Source organism: Prenolepis imparis, unplaced genomic scaffold, assembly GCF_030444845.1.
Source record: "Prenolepis imparis isolate NDT839.2.m4 unplaced genomic scaffold, iyPreImpa1.0 SCAF_9, whole genome shotgun sequence".
NCBI lineage: Eukaryota > Metazoa > Arthropoda > Insecta > Hymenoptera > Formicidae > Prenolepis > Prenolepis imparis.
This window is the reverse complement of record NW_028141167.1, coordinates 12974090-12999372: the sequence shown is the minus strand read 5'-3', so window position 1 is coordinate 12999372 and position 25283 is coordinate 12974090. Positions and strand designations below refer to the sequence as shown.

The following is a 25283-nucleotide window of genomic DNA, read 5'->3' as shown; positions in this document are numbered from 1 at the left end:
ATACCTATATCTACAGATATTGAGATAAGATTGTTCTAATATATGTATCTACTTTTTTTCGTTATCACAGATTGCTGATATGCTGCCAGTTTGACTGCAAGATTCTCGAGTGCCGAACGGACGTTGCTTCGTGCGACTATAATTTTCGCATCGTTTTTTCTCATTGCAAGTGCAATGCGCGAAATACGCGTGTGTCTCACGCGTCGTGTCGGGAGTGCCGTGTAAAGTTTCGCGTGTCGGGAGTATACCGTGTAAAGTGTCGGGCGATCGTAATTATTCGTGTTTTCGCGAGTGCTACGAAGGACCAAGAGAGGAGGAGGCGGCCCGGGGAGGCATCGGGCGACAGCGGAGCAACTGTGAGGTATGAAAATAAAAACATTTTTTTCTAAACTGCATTGTTTATGAGATATTTATATATACAGGGTGTTTCTAAAATAATATGTCAGAGATTTTAAGGGCGTATTCTAGGAGTCAAAAGTTCCTATAAACATGGGTCCTATAGAAATGCTTTCCTTCCGAGTTATAGCCCCTTAAAGTTGGGGGAAATAATCTAAAAATGTATTGTAGCTCTCGGAGATTTTGCACAGATCATCGAATTTTTGCACAGCGCGTAATAATTAATAGTGACTTTTATTTATATGTGTATTTTATTTATATTTCATTTTTGGACTCATATATTTATAGAAACTTTTTTTTATTTTGATCTTTAGAATACGCCTTAAAATCTCTACATACATGGTTTTAGAAACATCCTGTATATATACACATACATATACTAAAAACACACATATATATACATAATATATATAATTTAAATATTTTGTTTTCAGATCAACCCGCTGTGTACTACAACTCCGCTATTGCACGTATCGGTGAGTGAGAAATTATTTTATAACATTTCTAGTGGTAATGGGGGTGTACACAGTAGAGTAGGAGAAAAAAATAATCGATTAGTCGATTGATCAGCTGATCACACGTGTTGCATGCACGCAATAGGGAAAAAGTTGCTAATATTTTCGTCTCTTCAAAGATACCAGATAATGGTGATGTGTAAAATCTTTTGTAATATAGCTTTCTAGTAAATTTTTGATATGACGAGAAAAAAATATCCGAACGAAGTGAAAGAAGGATATTCGCAAGAGGGGCTCGTGTATAAACGGTTTTTTATTTTATCGCTTTTGCTCCGTGTCACGTGCATTCTAAAAAAAACCGCGAAATGTATCCACTTGATACATGTATGTATATATACATACATTATACGTGTTTGTTAATTATTGTCAAGGTGTATTTATTCATAAACATTTAACTTTTGCTTGGTTGTTCGATAATAAAAATATGAAGAATAAGTGCAGATAAGTGTCTGGCATCATCGATCTCTCGCAACTGCGCGTTTTCGCGAATTTCGGCATTTTTTTCCCTCCATCATCGACGTGACGGAGGAAACGTACCTCAAACAGAAAACGGCATCGCCCTCCCTATGTATTACCTGGTCACGTAGGACGTTTTGACGTTGTACCGACACTACGACGTCGCCGAAAAAGAAACAAGAACGAGCCGCGACCGAGGGAAAACGAGAACGAGGGAGGTATAACGCGATTATGTCAGGTACACGACGAGGAGGGGGAGGGAGGAAGTTCGTGAAACTCGTACGTGGCGCGACGCAAAGTGGTCGGAAACGAGGTTATCATTTTCTCTGGGAAGAGCCGTCAGCTGGACCGACGAGGGGGAGAGAGAGAGAGAGAGAGAGAGGGAGAGCGTTAGTAGACACCGCGAAAGTTGACGGGAAAAACGCGTTTGATGGACGAATATTCGAAGTTTTGACGGGGCCGTCGGGCCGATCTCCATGAATTACGAATGAATTCGTCCCCCGACTCCATCCAGCTGACTTCTTCCACCTTCGTGCCGACGTCTATCCCCCATCTCTCTCGCCCCTCGCCTTTACTCGCGAAAAACTCCAGAGCCATCGCAGCAAACTTATATTTGTTCTATCCCTACGAGGCGTTCAGGCTATCCCGAACGAAACCGGATGTGTGACACCGGTCACCATCGCTACGAACAAGTCTGCGACAGTTCCGCTTAAGGGTTTCAAGAATTCGTCGGGTACCTCAATATTTCAGAAAACCCGTAAACGATCGAGCGTGACGGAAAATTTTCTCTTTACGAAGAACTCTGTCATTTCAAAGTGAAGAAAGATACGTATTCTTGGCGGTTTTTAAGAATGAGGGAAAAATCGAGTTTCTTCCAAGAAACACCTTACAGCTGTGTTATTCTGAATTCACCAATTAGAATCGATTAATAGCACATGTTTTTTTTTTTCTTTCGCGACAATTTGTGGACAAACGATTATTCGTTGAAATTATTTATGTACTTTTAATAAGTAATCGCCACGTCGTGTATAGTTGCTGATTAATAATTCATATACCCGAGAATTATGGATGGACAAAGTAATTAGCATATAGGTAAATTAAGAGTGTGTTCAAATTATTATAATTATGATAATTGAGCATGTCTTTCTCTCGTCCTTCTTTCCTTCAGCGCGTGACTCGCTCGTTCAAGATGTCCAAGATCTTAAACCTTCTGTCAATCTATAATTCTTCACCCTTTCATTAATATATATAGGTATCCAGGTATCCAACTACGTATTTTCAACACATTGCACTATAATAATTTCTTTATAGCTGCATCGAACAATCTTTCTCGTTATATTTTGCAACATTCGTATATCGAAGTATTTTTTTATATATACATATATTTATTAATTCAATTAATTATCAATATTAAAAAATATATATATATATATTTATATTAATTATAAATTAATTAATTATCAATCACCCTTTGTATTTGGTTTCGGACGAAGAAAAGTTTCGACACATTTCTAACATTTAAAGTTGCTCATTGACAGAAGGGTTAAATCTCACATTCACGATTTCTATTTATTTTATAATATACAATAATGGGAATGCAATTACGATTGTCTCTTATATACATTATTGACATACTTTTAAATCATACTTTTATATTTCTGTTATCTACTTGAAGTAGAATTTCGCGGGAATCGTTACGATTGAAAATCGCCGTATTTCGACGGCGACCCGTCTTAATTATTTATTTCGAAAACGTAACATCAAACAGAAAGCGAGAAATTAAATAGCGTTTGTGCGGTGCTTGGGCAGTCTGCGAGCGTTTACCCGCTTCCTCATTTCATTTCATTTCGCGTTATTTCCGACCATTTTTCGGCCGAATATTTTTTACGATCGGCCGACTGCCATCATTAACTTTTTCAAATAAATTAACGCACAAAATTCAATATCGCGCCGCCTGATTCTCTGCATTCGCCCTGTGCTCTCCCGCTTTACATAATATCGCTATAAAATTGGAAAAACGCACTTTGCGATTATCTCGATGATTCGAAATTGCAGTCGCCACTCCCCTTTTACATTTTACCTATCGATGGGAATATTATTATAAAAAAATGTAATAAAGGAAAAAAAGATAATTATTCGACAAAATTGCGAGTATATAATACATATAATGCACGCGCGTTACGTAAATCTTGATATTAATAACGATACACAAAGGATGATAAACGCGAAAAAACGCGTTTAATTATAAAACGTTATGAAATGAAGTTGTAATCTTTTTTTTTTTTTTTTTTTTTTTTTTTGTTTGTTTTATATTAATGCGCTATGTATTGGCTTACATTCATCTGGAATAATGTTGAGCACATCGTATCGGGATATCGTTTGTGCGGTCACGTTGACACGTTTGACACTGCATACGGTGCAGTGCTATACCCCGTGGAGAGCCGGCTTAATCCAAATCATGCCGGGGCCGACGACAAAGAAAATCCGGCGCAGTGACGGAAAGTGGCTAGTAATTGAAATTACTATCGCGAGTATAGTTCGACGAGCACGATTCGATAAATTCGATCTCGCGGACCGGACCGCGATTGCTCGCGCGCGCGCGCGCATGCGCGGTCGCTCTCGCCGCCTAAATCGAGAAAGATCCGTAATCAGCCAGAATAGAGAGCGTGCGCGAAATATATAGGCGCTGATAGATCAAACAAACGTCGGATTGGATTATTTTTATCGTTGTTAATGGCGATGGCTCGGCCGGGTTTCATTTCACAAAGCCCGGCGCTAAAATCAATTCCCTCCCCTCTTTCTCCCTTCTCTCTTCGTTCGATATATATGTACGCGATACACGGAACCATGTATCACACCACCTTATTCGTCTCTATCGCGTATAGAGAAAAAAAAGACGTAAATTCCGGAAGTAAAAATTTCTCCTTCGGAAATACGATGATGGGTCTCTGGAAATAATCATAAAAACACGTATGTTCACTATATATTCTGTATATATATATATATATTTTCAAACGCTATATTTTTACAACTATCTTAAAAATTTAAATCATTTATATCAGCTTTTGAAAATCGTTTAAAGGATCCCATTCATTACGAATAAATTTTAAACTCGAAGTGAAAAGCTCGATAGTATCTCCAAAGTATGATTCCCATCTAATTCAATCGAACGTCAGTAGTTGTGGGTTGTGCTTCTTATCTTACAAAGGAGTCGTGAGGGAGCTTCGGCCCCCCCGGAGGAGCTTACGCCACCTCCATCCCCGGACGTATTGTAAGGAATCTTGTCGTACACCCGCGAACGAACCGAAGGGAGAGAGCATTGAGGCAGCATTTGCGTTTCGGTACGCACGAATGCTGTGTAAGCCAACTTCAATCGGAAGAAAAGCAGCGTGCGAGCGCGAAAGGTGAATGCGGACGGATGATGTGAAATGAATCGGGCAAACGGACAGACGTGACAGACATAATTCCCCAAGTAAGCAGTACTTAGGGGGAGCCCACCCCCTCCCTTCGGGGACACCTGTCGATTCCCATTGCGAAATATTGGACTGTCTTCTCGCTCGCTTCTCGCGCTCGCAACTCGTAGGATTCGAAAAACTCTCGGCCTTTATGCATCGAAACATCCAATTCGTTCGTATTTCTTCCTAAGAATGTATCTTTGTACGCGCCTCGTACTTTGTCTTGTGTGAAAAACGATATTTATGTATACAAATTCTGATATGAAAAGAACTAGCGAGAGCCAGATGATATTAGGACGCAAGAAAATTTGTGCTTTTAAATGCCTTTATATTTATTTTGAACGTTTCGATCCTTCCTTAACATATCAATTAGTAGGAACAATTTTTATTAATATTCTATAGCTATTATTCTATTATATTTTGCTAATAAATTAATAATTAATATGCTAATAAATTAATAATTTTTTGTACTAATTGATATGGTTCGAAACATTCAAAATAAATATATAGAGAAATTTAAAAACAATTTTAATGCGCCTAATATCTGTGCCTGGCTTTTTTCATAAATTTGTATTTATCTTTTCAATTTATTAATTTAATATTTATGTGTTGAAAATAAGAAGACAATTTGAAACTTAAAAATTTTATTGGATTGAATCAGCTGCTTATTTTTCCGATACATTTCCCATATATGTACATATACTCGAGTATATATGTATGTATGTGTGTATATTTTAAATCATTTCGGAATATTAAACGTGTCTGTGATCCAATTAAAGTATCGCACCGGTGGCGGCCTTAAATATAGGGTTAGAGATACCGTCGCTATCGGCCATTGGCTCTAATTAAATGCCGTATCATGGATAATTAGCAATGGGTTTTGCTACTTTTGCCCGGCGAGAGAATCCACTTCATAGACAATCGGGGCCGTGAGAACGCCGAGGCAGTCATTCAAATACAAACAGCCGCGCTTATGACTCGAGCTGCTAATTATATTTGCAATTAACCTCGAAGCGCCCGCGTGGATTCGAGCAAGCTGCTAGAGAGAGAGACAGAGACAGAGAGAGAGAGAGAGAGAAGGAGGAAAAGGAAGGGCCGAAGTAAGAGAAAAAAAAGATAAGCGAAGAAATCGATCGTACTTCTTCATTAGATACTTATTAATTCATATTAATGGTATATCGTTTTATTTTTCATCATTTAATTTTCGTATAATGGCAGTCGCGTATGAGGTTTAACAAATGTAACTAGCAAAATCGGGAATGATATCGGAAAGTCATGGACGGATTTATGAGAATTCGCTGGAGGGCGAGTGTGTGGAAGGGTCATGAGGGGTCACGGCGGACCGCAACGACAGGCTAACACGATTAACTAAAAAAATATTTCATCGCGCAAAAAGCTCATAAATGAATTTTTCGCTCTTGGTCGGGCCGATCCTCTGTGAAAGCGTACGTGTGTGTGTGTATACATACATATATCTATATATGTATATATATATATGCGCGCCCATAATTTGCATAATTGACGTCGGTTCAGTTCTGACATAATGAAATATCCGAATGTCTTTTTCGACGAGCCTTTCAGTCAATCACGGCCAGTCCGGCAATTTTATTCGACACTAATTAAACCTGTATTTGAGTTCATTTTTTACGCGCGTTTGAAAGCCAGACAGTATAAATCTTTCGATGCTTCCCGGGGATCAGTTTACCATTAAATCGATTTACGACTTCCGTCGTTTCGCATCGCTCAGCGTTTATATATAATAAAAAAAAAAAAAAAAAAAAAAAAATATCCGCGAAGAGTGTCCTTGAGTGTCCGCGAGCGCGATTTCTTCTTCATAAGGTGTATGTATCGTCTTTGAATTCGCTTCGCCAGGTAATTAGAAATCGCTAATTACCGTTGACCGTTGAGGGAGCGCGATATCTCTTTATATATCCGTTGTTTCCGGCGGAGGAGCCCTTTTCGCGAGGCATCATAATGAGAGACCGTACACTACTATTCGAGACTCTCGCAACTCCAACTCGGAGTCGTACAACGGGGCGAGAGACGTGTTATTACTTCCTAATTGGGCCATTATTCACGGAACTAAACTCACGTGACTGCGGTATTTGCGGCTCGTCCATAGTGACTATTGTAGTACGAAGAGAAACGTTGCAAAAACTATTTATCATCGCTCTTAAGCAGGGGGCGGGGGGATACATCTGCTGCGACGAGAATTATCTATCTTTTTTTTTATTTGCGTCATTGTATACGAATTTTGATTTTGCGCGCAACTGAAATTACGAATATTATCCGTGGCGAGGTATTTCTGACAGATGATGAATACGATCGCGTTTGAGAACGAGCTAGAGAGGAGTGGGTCTCTTCAAAGGAGGAAAGGAGGCTCACCGAAGCGCAACCACCGCGTCCTGGGAGTTCGGAGTCTCCTTGTTTACACACGTGTGTACGCAAATATAGCCACAGGTATCGGAGCCAACCGAAGCGAAGAATTGATGAATTAGTTATTCCGTCAGTCGGCCACCCGCTGTTTCCAGTAAACCAGTGCGTTTGATTCTGAGCTTTCGAATAATCGTGTCCGCTTATATCCGGACGGTAAAAGCTTTCTCGATATTTCGCTCGGTTTCGAGCTTAAAAGTCTGGTTGCAGTCTGGGAATCGCTCTCCGGACAGGTGCGGACACATTTTTTTCTAATTTAAGAGAAATCTCAAATAAATAAATAAATTATTACATCGATTACTGAAATATTAACCCATTAACTCCTCTGTCATGATACATAATTTTTCATCTTTTTATTAATGTATGGACCAACTGCGTGCTTTTGACATATTGCATTATAATAATTTCTTTATAGCAGCTGCTGGGCGCATCGAATATTCCCATTATATTTTATCCCGTTATATTTTGTAACATTTGTATATCGAAGCATTTTTATATTTATATATCAATATACCTATATTATAAATCAATTAATTATGTATTAATATATAATACATATCAATCTTATATATATGTTATAGAGCAATTAATGATGTAGATATAGATAAAAATTGATATATTTTGTTGATATTATTTATCGTTTACCAAACAATCTTTCTTGTCATATTTTAAGAGGTTTTCGAATATAAAGACCCTTTTTGTTTCGGGCGAGAAAAGTTCCGACACATTTTTAACATTTAAAATTGTTCTGGGTACCCATTCATCGAGAAGGGTTAATGTCGCGATTATCAGTCGACGAAAAAAATATCGTTTAACGATACGAAATATTATTTCCATGTTTAGTTTGAAAGTTGCGCTCTCTCTCTCTCTCTCTCTCTCTCTCTCTCTCTCTCTCTCTCTCTCTCTCTCTCTCTCTCTCTCTCTCTCTCTCTCTCTCTCTCTCTCTCTCTCTCTGACAGAAAGAATGGTTAAATTGGAGTTTCTTGGGGCTTCTCTCTCTCTCTTTCTGTCAAAGAGAGAGAGAGAAGCCCCAAGAAACTCCAATTTAACCATTTCAGACGAAACGGAATCTGCATACGAGGGAACAACGTCGGGAGACAACGTTGGCGGTCGATAACACGTCGCTGCACCTCGTGAGCCCGTGACGAGGCTGCGACATCGGGATTGTGATTAGGGGCTGGTCGGCAAACAATGCCTAATTACATAATTATTGTGCCGCGGGCCGTAATTAAGACACATTACTCTGCTCGCTTGGTAATTCATTACGCTTAATGCCTTCCCTGCCTCCGCCGTTTCATCGCGGATGACAGCCGCGACGGTTCTGCTAAATACCGTTACCGTGAAATATCACCGGTCGCCGTGATATAGTTTACGACGATCGCGATCGAGATGCGGCTTCAAGATCGTTTCCGAGATCGTTTCGCATCGAGGATATTCGCATTCATATTATTCACCGTCGAATTTATGAACTTTGAGATTTTCCGCGAACCTGTATCGCGCTACGTAAAATTGAATTTTAACGCGAATCGCAAACTTTCGAAATGCAATACATACTTTAATATCTGACTGACCCTTCTGTCAATGAACGGATATCCGAAACAACTTTAAATGTTAAAAATGTGTGTCGAAATTTTTTTTCGACCGTAAAGAAAATACAAAGAGCCTTTGTATTCTGAAACCTCCTAAAATATAACGGGAAACAATATTTATCAAATTTAAAGGTAATTTGTTCATTTGAAATTAACTTAAACTTGAAAAATATTCAGAAATAATTAGTAATCCTCTAATTATATATAATTAAAAGTAATATAATTAAACGTAAGAAGTTTGATTTTCATATTGATAAATTTAAACACATTATTAAAGAGTAAATTAATAAAATAATAATAATAATAATGAGGTATACATTATACATTATATTATTTGTTGATGGAATAAATATAATTGCGAAATTAATGTTACAATTATTATAAAATTTAGTAAAAGTAATTCTTTGCCCAGCAGCTGCAATGTAGTGTCGAAAATACGCAATAATTAATATATATTAATAATATATTAAATATAATATATATAATATATAATATAACGATAACGACAAAATATAACGAAACAATAAAATATAACGATCAACATATTGCACTGTAACAAGAAAGAATTTCTTGTTACAGTGCAATATGTCGAAAACACGCAGAGTGGTATCCATATACATTGAAGAAAAGGAAATAAGAAATTATTATTGACAGAAGAATTAGAAATGCAGTTTTTTAAATAAAAAAATAAATAAATTTTGACACATGAAAATAAAATACGAAAGAATATAAAGCGAAATGCGGACGATAAATCACAATGATTCCTAAAACGCGATGCATAGACACGCCGCGTGGATATCAAGCGGGTTACATCGTCGATATAATTGTATGGAAATAAAAAGCAGTCCTTATCGCGAGGCGTATCTCTTGCCCGCGGAAGAGGGAGGAGGGAAGGCTCTCCTTTGTGGGTGGATGAAGAATGGCAAGGTGGAGAAAAGGGGGCGCGCGAGGGATTTATGCCTCGGCTAACATTACTCTTAACCGTAGCTTATTATGGAAATTTCCTTAAATTGTGGGTTGGAGAGAACGTCGAGAACAATGCAAACAGAAAACGGATAATTATTGGACTGTAAATTGTGGCAAAGGCACCACGACGCGTCAAATCGCGCGAATGCCCGAGAAAAGTCAACAGTCGATAATCAAGTCGCAAAATATAATAATTCGGCGAGAAACAAATAAATAGGGTGGGCGATTAAATGAATGACGACTCTCTCGATTATTGTTCCAGACATATTTCAGGAAAACAAAATCTCGATATGATTTTGTCCTACGAAATTATCACGTTGTCGTAGTCTCAGTTTTATTCCAACTTTTACAAGTACTTTTAGCTTCACTAGACCTATTCTTTATTTGAATAGACACTATATAATAGGACAAGTTGAGAAAGTAACACAATTCCGGCATTACAGTGCGAGATTATTTTTTTTTCCGAGAATGCGATAGTTTTTACACAACATGTTAAATTGTTGTAGAGCTTTGTGGAGATTTATACATTGGCAATTGTTCAATTCTCCCTGACTGAACACTGGATATATCTTGCACAGCCGCTGGTTTGTTTAATCAGCAGGTGCGAGCGAAGGTTCTGGAAGGAAGCAAACAGTAGCCGCTATTAATTGAAGGAGCATCTGCAGGGCGATACGCGATTAGAGTTACAAGCGCCGCGGCAAATATTGTCTTTTCTAATCTGATAGTGCCGGCGCGCGCACTATCTCAGAATTAGCGTGGGCGAGGAATCGAATTCTTAGAGAGTTAATTGGATCCTCCTCGGGGATTTGGCGCGAAGAGATTCCGAAGCGCTCGAAGACAAACGCGGGGACGGCCGGCGTGTAACCCTTCCTTCCTTCCTTCCTGTTTAACTAAGCTGCACAATGGATACACTCCACGGGGTATGCTCTCACTATAACTAATAGTATCTTAACAATACGAGACTGCGAAACGCGAGCCTCATCCGCTCGGGATGGCCCGTCCTTATCGCGGTCCTTAATATTAAAGAAACATAAATTGCGAAATTTAAGCTAAACTCGCTCTTAGAAATTTGAAAAATTCCCAGGGAAGAAGGTTTTCACTGCTCGTCTTATTCTACGACAGAAAGTACAATTAACTATCTTACAAGTAGCTTAGAAATTTGAATTCTCTATAAATACCTTGAAAAAAAAGAGCAGTAACTTCCAAGTACATTCGAATTAGAGTCCCTTTACAATTATATTTCTTTTTTTTTAAACCTGTTCAAATAGATGGATCAATTTAGCCATTTGGTCGCCATAATACACGCCTAAGAAGAAGACGAAGAATTAGAGTTTCTCTAATTATAGGGATTCTAATTCGAATCTGTGAACCAAGTATGTTCGAATCTTTTATGAGTACTTATGAGAAATTTGTGAATAAGTAGCAAGTATCCTAAATAGATTTTTTATTTAAGTACTACTTGTAAAAGATTCGATTCTTTACAGTAAAAAGTACTATTTCGAATCTTGCAGATGTACTCAATTCGAATATAACTGTTCTAGATTCGACTACTTCGCAAGTATTAATGTATGAAATAATATTTCTTACGAGTATTATTCGAATCACAGAAAATGAAACTTGATTATCGAATTCTACTTGGATTTTTAAGTGCACTCTTGATCCTATCTCTAAGTATAATCTTTTTTTTTTCCGAAAGAAAGAAAAAATGTACAAGTGATTTGACTCGACGCTGACAATAAACGAGAAAGGAATAAACATCTCCCTCTCTCTCTCTCTCTCTCTCGTCCCCCTTCCCGTCGCGAACAGAGATAATGTCGCAAACAGACCCCGAAAGCACCGGCGAGACAAATGAGCGGGATTTGAATAAAAAGGAAGAACAGAGGGAAGTGACGTGTGGGAGCGGGGCGAAAACACCCCCGCGCGCGCGCGCGCGTCGATCGATTCAATTAAATTATTCGTATCCATCGTGCTCTCCTGGACCCCCCTCTAGCCCCCCATCCCCACCCCGGCGTGCACGCGTCCCCCACCAATCCCCGTCGTTGGTCAGGGTAACAAACCGAGGCAATTAACAATCAATCACAGGTGTCTCTCGCGTCATTGAAATGACGTCAAACATTGTATTTGTGTAATTGTCCATTTATTCCAGTCTCTCGGCTGTCACCTGACAAATTGCGAGCCTCCAGTTTGCGCCCCCTTCCTCTCCCCCGCGCCGACCCACCTCTCTTCCCCTCCGCCATCACGAGCACGCGGACCGTCGCGATGCCGCGCGCTCGACGCATTTTCCTGTCAATCGCGAATGAATTGTCGCCGGTTATATTAATTAGCGGCGGTCCTCCGGGAATCGTTACGTACTGGATAATTGCGATCGTCGAGTTCGATCGATGTAACATCCTTCCGAGCGAGCGCCCGCGCATGTCGACTGGCATTTCCGCGTTTAACGAGAGAAGGAAGTCGATTAGAAATCGAGAATTGCGGAGAATTCTTCTTCTCTTCAAGAGTTCTCTTCACATCCGAAAGCGACGAAAGGACCCCGCACAAAATACATAGGATTTTGGCTTTCAGTGGAATTGGGGTTCAATTTCATCTAGGATTTTATATATAAGTTCAAAAAATTTATATAAAATTACTATTACATCTTTTGAACAGAATGCCTTAAACTACAACATATCAAAAATTCAGCCAATTCCACTGAAAGCCAAAATCTTGTGTATTTTGTGCGGGGTCCTTTATCACTTGTCAGAGACTTTTCACCTTCGAGTACTTACTTGGAGGGTTGTTCTTGCATCGAGATAATGCGCGTTTGAGAGAACGAATGGCGAGAAGTCGTCGAAGGAGAGGCGACTGGACCGTCTTCAGCCTCGAAGAACGAATCGCAGACCGAACGCGAGCGAACGGTCGATGATGAAACGCGAAATACGCGAGAATACGCGTTTGATTGAGACGTCACTCAAACATGTATGTTGACTGATAGCTCCATTAACACACGCCGACGCACTATCTATGTTTGCCGGGACGCGCGTTCATGTCCCGCGAGCGCGATATCAAACTCTCGCAACGAGATTTCCAAATATTTTATATTACCGCACCTTTATTATTTCATATCGCGTCACGCAATGTTCGATATAGATTGTAATAGTGACAGCGTGTTTTGCAATAAACGACGCGATATCTTAAGCGGATTGAAAAAAATCCGTGAGAAAGAATTCGATTAATATACAAGTGACGTATAAATAACATTGGCGAAGACTAGCGACCCCGACAAAACTATATAATTTCACCTGGCCTGGGAGGGTCATGATGATGACGACGACGACCACCATATCTAAACGGAATAGCGACATCGGCAGGTATCTCGTAATCGGCAACATAACCGGGGAAAAGTTCGGCGACAGTTTCCTGACGAGTGTATCCGTCGTCGTGCTCGATCCATTAGTGTAATTGCAATTTATTTAGTAATTACTTTAATTAGTGAGCACCCACCCGTGCTTCAAGAGGTTCGTTGGAGTTGCATCAACCCGGGGAGGGACAGAGCGGGGTGAGCACAGGGGCGAGAGGGGGAAGGGAGGGGGCAGGCGAAGGGTAGGGTACTAACGGAATTAATTAATGAATTAGCCTTAAGGGATAAGGCGTAAAAACAAGCGGAGAATTGGGTTGAGGCGGCGCGCGGACGAGCGCCCGATTAAAATAAGTGGACTAAGTAAGCGAGTAACTAGCTAAGTGACGACCTAAACTGCCGTCGCGTCGGGAAAAGAAGAGGCAGGCGAGACAGAGAGAGAGAGAGAGGCGGATTTCTCTCTCTCCGCGAGAATTAATGGCGTTCCCTCGAAATCCTTTCTTATCCCGAGAGTCGCTTTAATACAACCGGCCGGTCTGATGCAAATTAAACTACCTTCGGAAATCCTTTATCGGGTACTCTTAAACGACACGCGCGCAAATACTCCTATGGACTACTAACTCGATCGTCGACAGTCGCCTTATATACAGATCTTTTCCAATAACCGTTAGTTTCGAAAATAATTACGTCAACAAGATAAGATAATTGAGTTTTAGAATTGCGACACGGTGTCGGACGAGTCCTGATAATATATAGTTTGCGGAGGGAGCGATAAGTGGCCGATGTTACGTTCCTTTCTCCATCAAGAAATCTAAAGAATGCTTCATTAAAAAAAATAATATACTATTTATATATACTAGAACAACACAAGCGCGCGCTACGCGCGCGCCATTCTTTGATTTCGTATTTTAAAAAATAATTATTAAAATAATAATATTTTTTTGACAGAATCAACTGATAACTGTCAAAAAATATTAATCGAGTTTAAAATACCATAACATATTATTTTAAACAAATTATTATTTTAATTTTTAAAATATATTATTTAAAAACTTAATTAACAAATTGGCGCTTAAATCAGCTGATTTCTGTCAAAAAATATTACTAAAGCATTCATTTGCTAATTAAATTTCAGAGTAATAATACGTTATAAAAATTAAAGTAGTAATGTTGATAATACTTTATCCTCGATTAATACTTTTTGACAGAAATCAGCTGATAACTGTCAAAAATAATAACCGAGTTTAAAGTAGCTAATTTCTATAAAAAAATATTAATAAATCTTCTCGTCCATAAAATCGTAATTAGTCTCGACGTTGTGATTATCTCGATTATCAAAACAGTCTTACAGAAAATTCTATTTTTTTTGTTCGCACTTGTTTTAGATTTAAATACTGAATTTTTATGCATTGCATAATTAATTAATATATACTTCTTTATGTATTGATTGCAATGCATGCATAAAAATATGTGAATCAATTATGCAATGCATAAATATTCATTACTTAAATCTTTAACAGAAAACCAAAAAAATAGAATTATATACAAGAATCTTTCGAACAAAATATCTATGCTTCTATCAGATTCATGCGTCTGTACACACACATCCAACACACTGCAGTCTCCCGCGAGACTGACCGCAAGACTCTGAGCAGCGGTATCGCCAAGCGCACCCGACACCCTACACATCCTCCACGCTGCGCATTTCGCGCGAGACTGATTCTCGAGACATTGTGATTGCGAGACTGATCGTCAGTCTCGCGCGAGGCGCGCAGCGTGGTAGACGTATAGGCTGTGTTTAGCGATACCGCTGCACAGAGTCTTGCGGTCAGTTTCGCGCGAAACGTGCAGCGCGATGGATGTGTGTGTATGTACAGACGCACGAATCTAATAGAAATGCAGATATTTTGATCGAAAGATTCTTGTAGAAAATTCTATTTTTTTTAATTCTCTGTTAAAGATATAAATAATAAATATTTATGCATTGCATAATTAATTGACATATTCTCAGGCATGTATTGCAATCAAGGCATAGAAAAATATATATTAATTAATTATGCAATACATAAAAATTCAGTATTTAAATCTAAAACAGAAGTGCGAACAAAATAGAATTATCTATAAGAATCTTTTGTGAATAGAGATAATCATAACGTCGAGATATGATTTTATAGACGAAAGTATTTATTAATATTTTTTCATAGAAATTAGCTACTTTCGCATGGGGTCAGCGGTAAAAAAGTATCGTTTTCTAATATTTAAAGACGAGCCAAAAATTCATCGATTATACATTTTAATAGTACATTGATTACAGAATCTTTTGGTACAAACCAGACAGAAGCGTACAAATTTTTTAACTTGATATACATAAAATAAGATTGCGTCGCATGGGATCAGCGGTAAAAAAGTATCGATTTCTAATATTTAAAGACGAGCCAAAAATTCATCGATTATACATTTTAATAGTACATTGATTACAGAATCATTTGGTACCAAACAGACACCAGCGTACAAACTTTTTCATTTGCTATACATAAAATAAGGATGCGTCGCAAAGGGTCCGCGTCAAAAAAGTATCAATTTCTAATATTTTAAGACGAGCCAAAAATTCATCGATAATACATTTTAATAGTACATTGATTACAGAATCTTTTGGTACCAAGCAGACAACAGCGTACAAATTTTTTAATACGATAAACATAAAATAAGGATGCGTCGCACAGGGTCAGCGGTAAAAAGTATCGATTTCCAATATTTTAAGACGAGCCAAAAATTCATCGATTATACATTTTAATAGTACATTGATTACAGAATCTTTTGGTACCAAGCAGACAACAACGTACAAATTTTTTAACTTGATATACATAAAATAATGTTGCGTCGCATAGGTTCAGCGGTAAAAAGTATCGATTTCCAATATTTTAAGACGAGCCAAAAATTCATCGATTATACATTTTAATAGTACATTTATTACAGAATCTTTTGGTACCATGCAGACACCAGCGTACAAATTTTTTAATACGATAAACATAAAATAAGTATGCGTCGCACAGGGTCAGCGGTAATAAGTATCGATTTCCAATATTTTAAGACGAGCCAAAAATTCATCGATTATACATTTTAATAGTACATTGATTACAGAATCATTTGGTACCAAACAGACACCAGCGTACAGACTTTTTCATTTGCTATACATAAAATAAGGATGCGTCGCACAGGGTCCGCATCAAAAAAGTATCAATTTCTAATATTTTAAGACGAGCCAAAAATTCATCGATTATACATTTTAATAGTACATTGATTACAGAATCATTTGGTACCAAACAGACACCAGCGTACAGACTTTTTCATTTGCTATACATAAAATAAGGATGCGTCGCACAGGGTCCGCATCAAAAAAGTATCAATTTCTAATATTTTAAGACGAGCCAAAAATTCATCGATTATACATTTTAATAGTACATTTATTACAGAATCATTTGGTACCAAGCAGACAACAGCGTACAAATTTTTTAACTTGATATACATAAATTAAGGTTGCGTCGCATGGGGTCAGCGGTAAAAAAGTATCGTTTTCTAATATTTAAAGACGAGCCAAAAATTCATCGATTATACATTTTAATAGTACATTGATTACAGAATCATTTGGTACCAAACAGACACCAGCGTACAAACTTTTTCATTTGCTATACATAAAATAAGGATGCGTCGCACAGGGTCCGCGTCAAAAAAGTATCGATTTCCAATATTTTAAGACGAGCCAAAAATTCATCGATTATACATTTTAATAGTACATTGATTACAGAATCTTTTGGTACCAAGCAGACAACAGCGTACAAATTTTTTAATACGATAAACATAAAATAAGGATGCGTCGCACAGTGTCCGCGTCAAAAAAGTATCGATTTCTAATATTTTAAGACGAGCCAAAAATTCATCGATTATACATTTTAATAGTACATTGATTACAGAATCTTTTGGTACCAACCAGACAACAGCGTACAAATTTTTTAACTTGATATACATAAAATTAGATTGCGTCGCATGGGATCAGCGGTAAAAAAGTATCGATTTTTAATATTTAAAGACGAGCCAAAAATTCATCGATTATACATTTTAATAGTACATTGATTACAGAATCATTTGGTACCAAACAGACACCAGCGTACAGACTTTTTCATTTGCTATACATAAAATAAGGATGCGTCGCACAGGGTCCGCATCAAAAAAGTATCAATTTCTAATATTTTAAGACGAGCCAAAAATTCATCGATTATACATTTTAATAGTACATTGATTACAGAATCATTTGGTACCAAACAGACACCAGCGTACAAATTTTTTAACTTGATATACTTAAAATAATGTTGCGTCGCATAGGGTCAGCGTTAAAAAAGTATCAATTTCTAATATTTTAAGACGAGCCAAAAATTCATCGATTATACATTTTAATAGTACATTTATTACAGAATCATTTGGTACCAAGCAGACAACAGCGTACAAATTTTTTAACTTGATATACATAAATTAAGGTTGCGTCGCATGGGGTCAGCGGTAAAAAAGTATCGTTTTCTAATATTTAAAGACGAGCCAAAAATTCATCGTTTATACATTTTAATAATACATTGATTACAGAATCATTTGGTACCAAACAGACACCAGCGTACAAACTTTTTCATTTGCTATACATAAAATAAGGATGCGTCGCACAGGGTCCGCGTCAAAAAAGTATCGATTTCCAATATTTTAAGACGAGCCAAAAATTCATCGATTATACATTTTAATAGTACATTGATTACAGAATCATTTGGTACCAAACAGACACCAGCGTACAAATTTTTTAACTTGATATACTTAAAATAATGTTGCGTCGCATAGGGTCAGCGGTAAAAAGTATCGATTTCCAATATTTTAAGACGAGCCAAAAATTCATCGATTATACATTTTAATAGTACATTGATTACAGAATCATTTGGTACCAAACAGACACCAGCGTACAAACTTTTTCATTTGCTATACATAAAATAAGGATGCGTCGCACAGGGTCCGCGTCAAAAAAGTATCGATTTCCAATATTTTAAGACGAGCCAAAAATTCATCGATTATACATTTTAATAGTACATTGATTACAGAATCTTTTGGTACCAAGCAGACAACAGCGTACAAATTTTTTAATACGATAAACATAAAATAAGGATGCGTCGCACAGGGTCCGCGTCAAAAAAGTATCGATTTCTAATATTTTAAGACGAGCCAAAAATTCATCGATTATACATTTTAATAGTACATTGATTACAGAATCTTTTGGTACCAACCAGACAACAGCGTACAAATTTTTTAACTTGATATACATAAATTAAGGTTGCGTCGCATGGGGTCAGCGGTAAAAAAGTATCGTTTTCTAATATTTAAAGACGAGCCAAAAATTCATCGTTTATACATTTTAATAATACATTGATTACAGAATCATTTGGTACCAAACAGACACCAGCGTACAGACTTTTTCATTTGCTATACATAAAATAAGGATGCGTCGCACAGGGTCCGCATCAAAAAAGTATCAATTTCTAATATTTTAAGACGAGCCAAAAATTCATCGATTATACATTTTAATAGTACATTGATTACAGAATCATTTGGTACCAAACAGACACCAGCGTACAAATTTTTTAACTTGATATACTTAAAATAATGTTGCGTCGCATAGGGTCAGCGGTAAAAAAGTATCAATTTCTAATATTTTAAGACGAGCCAAAAATTCATCGATTATACATTTTAATAGTACATTTATTACAGAATCATTTGGTAAAAAGCAGACAACAGCGTACAAATTTTTTAACTTGATATACATAAATTAAGGTTGCGTCGCATGGGGTCAGCGGTAAAAAAGTATCGTTTTCTAATATTTAAAGACGAGCCAAAAATTCATCGTTTATACATTTTAATAATACATTGATTACAGAATCATTTGGTACCAAACAGACACCAGCGTACAAACTTTTTCATTTGCTATACATAAAATAAGGATGCGTCGCACAGGGTCCGCGTCAAAAAAGTATCGATTTCCAATATTTTAAGACGAGCCAAAAATTCATCGATTATACATTTTAATAGTACATTGATTACAGAATCATTTGGTACCAAACAGACACCAGCGTACAAATTTTTTAACTTGATATACTTAAAATAATGTTGCGTCGCATAGGGTCAGCGGTAAAAAGTATCGATTTCCAATATTTTAAGACGAGCCAAAAATTCATCGATTATACATTTTAATAGTACATTGATTACAGAATCATTTGGTACCAAACAGACACCAGCGTACAAACTTTTTCATTTGCTATACATAAAATAAGGATGCGTCGCACAGGGTCCGCGTCAAAAAAGTATCGATTTCCAATATTTTAAGACGAGCCAAAAATTCATCGATTATACATTTTAATAGTACATTGATTACAGAATCTTTTGGTACCAAGCAGACAACAGCGTACAAATTTTTTAATACGATAAACATAAAATAAGGATGCGTCGCACAGGGTCCGCGTCAAAAAAGTATCGATTTCTAATATTTTAAGACGAGCCAAAAATTCATCGATTATACATTTTAATAGTACATTGATTACAGAATCATTTGGTACCAAACAGACACCAGCGTACAAATTTTTTAACTTGATATACTTAAAATAATGTTGCGTCGCGTAGGGTCAGCGGTAAAAAGTATCGATTTCCAATATTTTAAGACGAGCCAAAAATTCATCGATTATACATTTTAATAGTACATTGATTACAGAATCTTTTGGTACCATGCAGACACCAGCGTACAAATTTTTTAATACGATAAACATAAAATAATTTTGCGTCGCATAGAGTCAGCGGTAAAAAAGTATCGTTTTCTAATATTTAAAGACGAGCCAAAAATTCATCGATTATACATTTTAATAGTACATTTATTACAGAATCATTTGGTACCAAGCAGACAACAGCGTACAAATTTTTTAACTTGATATACATAAAATAAGATTGCGTCGCATGGGATCAGCGGTAAAAAAGTATCGATTTCTAATATTTAAAGACGAGCCAAAAATTCATCGATTATACATTTTATTAGTACATTGATTACAGAATCATTTGGTACCAAACAGACACCAGCGTACAGACTTTTTCATTTGCTATACATAAAATAAGGATGCGTCGCACAGGGTCCGCATCAAAAAAGTATCAATTTCTAATATTTTAAGACGAGCCAAAAATTCATCGATTATACATTTTAATAGTACATTGATTACAGAATCATTTGGTACCAAACAGACACCAGCGTACAAATTTTTTAACTTGATATACTTAAAATAATGTTGCGTCGCATAGGGTCAGCGGAAAAAAGTATCGATTTCCAATATTTTAAGACGAGCCAAAAATTCATCGAATATACATTTTAATAGTACATTGATTACAGAATCTTTTGGTACCATGCAGACACCAGCGTACAAATTTTTTAATACGATAAACATAAAATAATTTTGCGTCGCATACGGTCAGCGGTAAAAAAGTATCAATATCTAATATTTTAAGACGAGCGAAAAATTCATCGATTATACATTTTAATAATACATTGATTACAGAATCATTTGGTACCAAACAGACACCAGCGTACAAATTTTTTAATACGATAAACATAAATTAAGGATGCGTCGCACAGGGTCCGCGTCAAAAAAGTATCAATTTCTAATATTTTAAGACGAGCCAAAAATTCATCGATTATACATTTTAATAGTACATTGATTACATAATCATTTGGTACCAAACAGACACCAGCGTACAAACTTTTTCATTTGCTATACATAAAATAAGGATGCGTCGCACAGGGTCCGCGTCAAAAAAGTATCGATTTCCAATATTTTAAGACGAGCCAAAAATTCATCGATTATACATTTTAATAGTACATTGATTACAGAATCTTTTGGTACCAAGCAGACAACAGCGTACAAATTTTTTAACTTGATATACATAAATTAAGGTTGCGTCGCATGGGGTCAGCGGTAAAAAAGTATCGTTTTCTAATATTTAAAGACGAGCCAAAAATTCATCGATTATACATTTTAATAGTACATTTATTACAGAATCATTTGATACCAAGCAGACAACAGCGTACAAATTTTTTAACTTGATATACATAAAATAAGATTGCGTCGCATGGGATCAGCGGTAAAAAAGTATTGATTTCTAATATTTAAAGACGAGCCAAAAATTCATCGATTATACATTTTAATAGTACATTGATTACAGAATCATTTGGTACCAAACAGACACCAGCGTACAAACTTTTTCATTTGCTATACATAAAATAAGGATGCGTCGCAAAGGGTCCGCGTCAAAAAAGTATCAATTTCTAATATTTTAAGACGAGCCAAAAATTCATCGATAATACATTTTAATAGTACATTGATTACAGAATCTTTTGGTACCAAGCAGACAACAGCGTACAAATTTTTTAATACGATAAACATAAAATAAGGATGCGTCGCACAGGGTCAGCGGTAAAAAGTATCGATTTCCAATATTTTAAGACGAGCCAAAAATTCATCGATTATACATTTTAATAGTACATTGATTACAGAATCTTTTGGTACCAAGCAGACAACAACGTACAAATTTTTTAACTTGATATACATAAAATAATGTTGCGTCGCATAGGTTCAGCGGTAAAAAGTATCGATTTCCAATATTTTAAGACGAGCCAAAAATTCATCGATTATACATTTTAATAGTACATTGATTACAGAATCATTTGGTACCAAACAGACACCAGCGTACAGACTTTTTCATTTGCTATACATAAAATAAGGATGCGTCGCACAGGGTCCGCATCAAAAAAGTATCAATTTCTAATATTTTAAGACGAGCCAAAAATTCATCGATTATACATTTTAATAGTACATTTATTACAGAATCATTTGGTACCAAGCAGACAACAGCGTACAAATTTTTTAACTTGATATACATAAATTAAGGTTGCGTCGCATGGGGTCAGCGGTAAAAAAGTATCGTTTTCTAATATTTAAAGACGAGCCAAAAATTCATCCATTATACATTTTAATAGTACATTGATTACAGAATCATTTGGTACCAAACAGACACCAGCGTACAAACTTTTTCATTTGCTATACATAAAATAAGGATGCGTCGCACAGGGTCCGCGTCAAAAAAGTATCGATTTCCAATATTTTAAGACGAGCCAAAAATTCATCGATTATACATTTTAATAGTACATTGATTACAGAATCTTTTGGTACCAAGCAGACAACAGCGTACAAATTTTTTAATACGATAAACATAAAATAAGGATGCGTCGCACAGGGTCCGCGTCAAAAAAGTATCGATTTCTAATATTTTAAGACGAGCCAAAAATTCATCGATTATACATTTTAATAGTACATTGATTACAGAATCTTTTGGTACCAACCAGACAACAGCGTACAAATTTTTTAACTTGATATACATAAAATTAGATTGCGTCGCATGGGATCAGCGGTAAAAAAGTATCGATTTTTAATATTTAAAGACGAGCCAAAAATTCATCGATTATACATTTTAATAGTACATTGATTACAGAATCATTTGGTACCAAACAGACACCAGCGTACAGACTTTTTCATTTGCTATACATAAAATAAGGATGCGTCGCACAGGGTCCGCATCAAAAAAGTATCAATTTCTAATATTTTAAGACGAGCCAAAAATTCTTCGATTATACATTTTAATAGTACATTGATTACAGAATCATTTGGTACCAAACAGACACCAGCGTACAAATTTTTTAACTTGATATACTTAAAATAATGTTGCGTCGCATAGGGTCAGCGGTAAAAAAGTATCAATTTCTAATATTTTAAGACGAGCCAAAAATTCATCGATTATACATTTTAATAGTACATTTATTACAGAATCATTTGGTACCAAGCAGACAACAGCGTACAAATTTTTTAACTTGATATACATAAATTAAGGTTGCGTCGCATGGGGTCAGCGGTAAAAAAGTATCGTTTTCTAATATTTAAAGACGAGCCAAAAATTCATCGTTTATACATTTTAATAATACATTGATTACAGAATCATTTGGTACCAAACAGACACCAGCGTACAAACTTTTTCATTTGCTATACATAAAATAAGGATGCGTCGCACAGGGTCCGCGTCAAAAAAGTATCGATTTCCAATATTTTAAGACGAGCCAAAAATTCATCGATTATACATTTTAATAGTACATTGATTACAGAATCATTTGGTACCAAACAGACACCAGCGTACAAATTTTTTAACTTGATATACTTAAAATAATGTTGCGTCGCATAGGGTCAGCGGTAAAAAGTATCGATTTCCAATATTTTAAGACGAGCCAAAAATTCATCGATTATACATTTTAATAGTACATTGATTACAGAATCATTTGGTACCAAACAGACACCAGCGTACAAACTTTTTCATTTGCTATACATAAAATAAGGATGCGTCGCACAGGGTCCGCGTCAAAAAAGTATCGATTTCCAATATTTTAAGACGAGCCAAAAATTCATCGATTATACATTTTAATAGTACATTGATTACAGAATCATTTGGTACCAAACAGACACCAGCGTACAAATTTTTTAATACGATAAACATAAATTAAGGATGCGTCGCACAGGGTCCGCGTCAAAAAAGTATCAATTTCTAATATTTAAAGACGAGCCAAAAATTCATCGATTATACATTTTAATAGTACATTGATTACAGAATCATTTGGTACCAAACAGACACCAGCGTACAAACTTTTTCATTTGCTATACATAAAATAAGGATGCGTCGCAAAGGGTCCGCGTCAAAAAAGTATCAATTTCTAATATTTTAAGACGAGCCAAAAATTCATCGATAATACATTTTAATAGTACATTGATTACAGAATCTTTTGGTACCAAGCAGACAACAGCGTACAAATTTTTTAATACGATAAACATAAAATAAGGATGCGTCGCACAGGGTCAGCGGTAAAAAGTATCGATTTCCAATATTTTAAGACGAGCCAAAAATTCATCGATTATACATTTTAATAGTACATTGATTACAGAATCTTTTGGTACCAAGCAGACAACAACGTACAAATTTTTTAACTTGATATACATAAAATAATGTTGCGTCGCATAGGTTCAGCGGTAAAAAGTATCGATTTCCAATATTTTAAGACGAGCCAAAAATTCATCGATTATACATTTTAATAGTACATTTATTACAGAATCTTTTGGTACCATGCAGACACCAGCGTACAAATTTTTTAATACGATAAACATAAAATAAGTATGCGTCGCACAGGGTCAGCGGTAATAAGTATCGATTTCCAATATTTTAAGACGAGCCAAAAATTCATCGATTATACATTTTAATAGTACATTGATTACAGAATCATTTGGTACCAAACAGACACCAGCGTACAGACTTTTTCATTTGCTATACATAAAATAAGGATGCGTCGCACAGGGTCCGCATCAAAAAAGTATCAATTTCTAATATTTTAAGACGAGCCAAAAATTCATCGATTATACATTTTAATAGTACATTTATTACAGAATCATTTGGTACCAAGCAGACAACAGCGTACAAATTTTTTAACTTGATATACATAAATTAAGGTTGCGTCGCATGGGGTCAGCGGTAAAAAAGTATCGTTTTCTAATATTTAAAGACGAGCCAAAAATTCATCGATTATACATTTTAATAGTACATTGATTACAGAATCATTTGGTACCAAACAGACACCAGCGTACAAACTTTTTCATTTGCTATACATAAAATAAGGATGCGTCGCACAGGGTCCGCGTCAAAAAGTATCGATTTCCAATATTTTAAGACGAGCCAAAAATTCATCGATTATACATTTTAATAGTACATTGATTACAGAATCTTTTGGTACCAAGCAGACAACAGCGTACAAATTTTTTAATACGATAAACATAAAATAAGGATGCGTCGCACAGGGTCCGCGTCAAAAAAGTATCGATTTCTAATATTTTAAGACGAGCCAAAAATTCATCGATTATACATTTTAATAGTACATTGATTACAGAATCTTTTGGTACCAACCAGACAACAGCGTACAAATTTTTTAACT

The 25283-nt window shown here is 36.2% G+C and overlaps 1 protein-coding gene across 1 annotated transcript in view; it reads left to right on the top strand.

The window, feature by feature from the left end:
- The first annotated feature begins 274 nt into the window (after positions 1–274).
- Spz5 (spatzle 5 Toll-1 receptor) overlaps positions 275–25283 on the top strand; it is a 73296-nt gene continuing 48287 nt past the window's right edge. Inside the window, exons 1-2 of the mRNA XM_083046584.1 lie at positions 275–361; positions 831–872. The gene's annotated coding sequence lies outside the window, so the exon portion shown is untranslated. The remainder of the gene's footprint in view (positions 362–830; positions 873–25283) is intronic.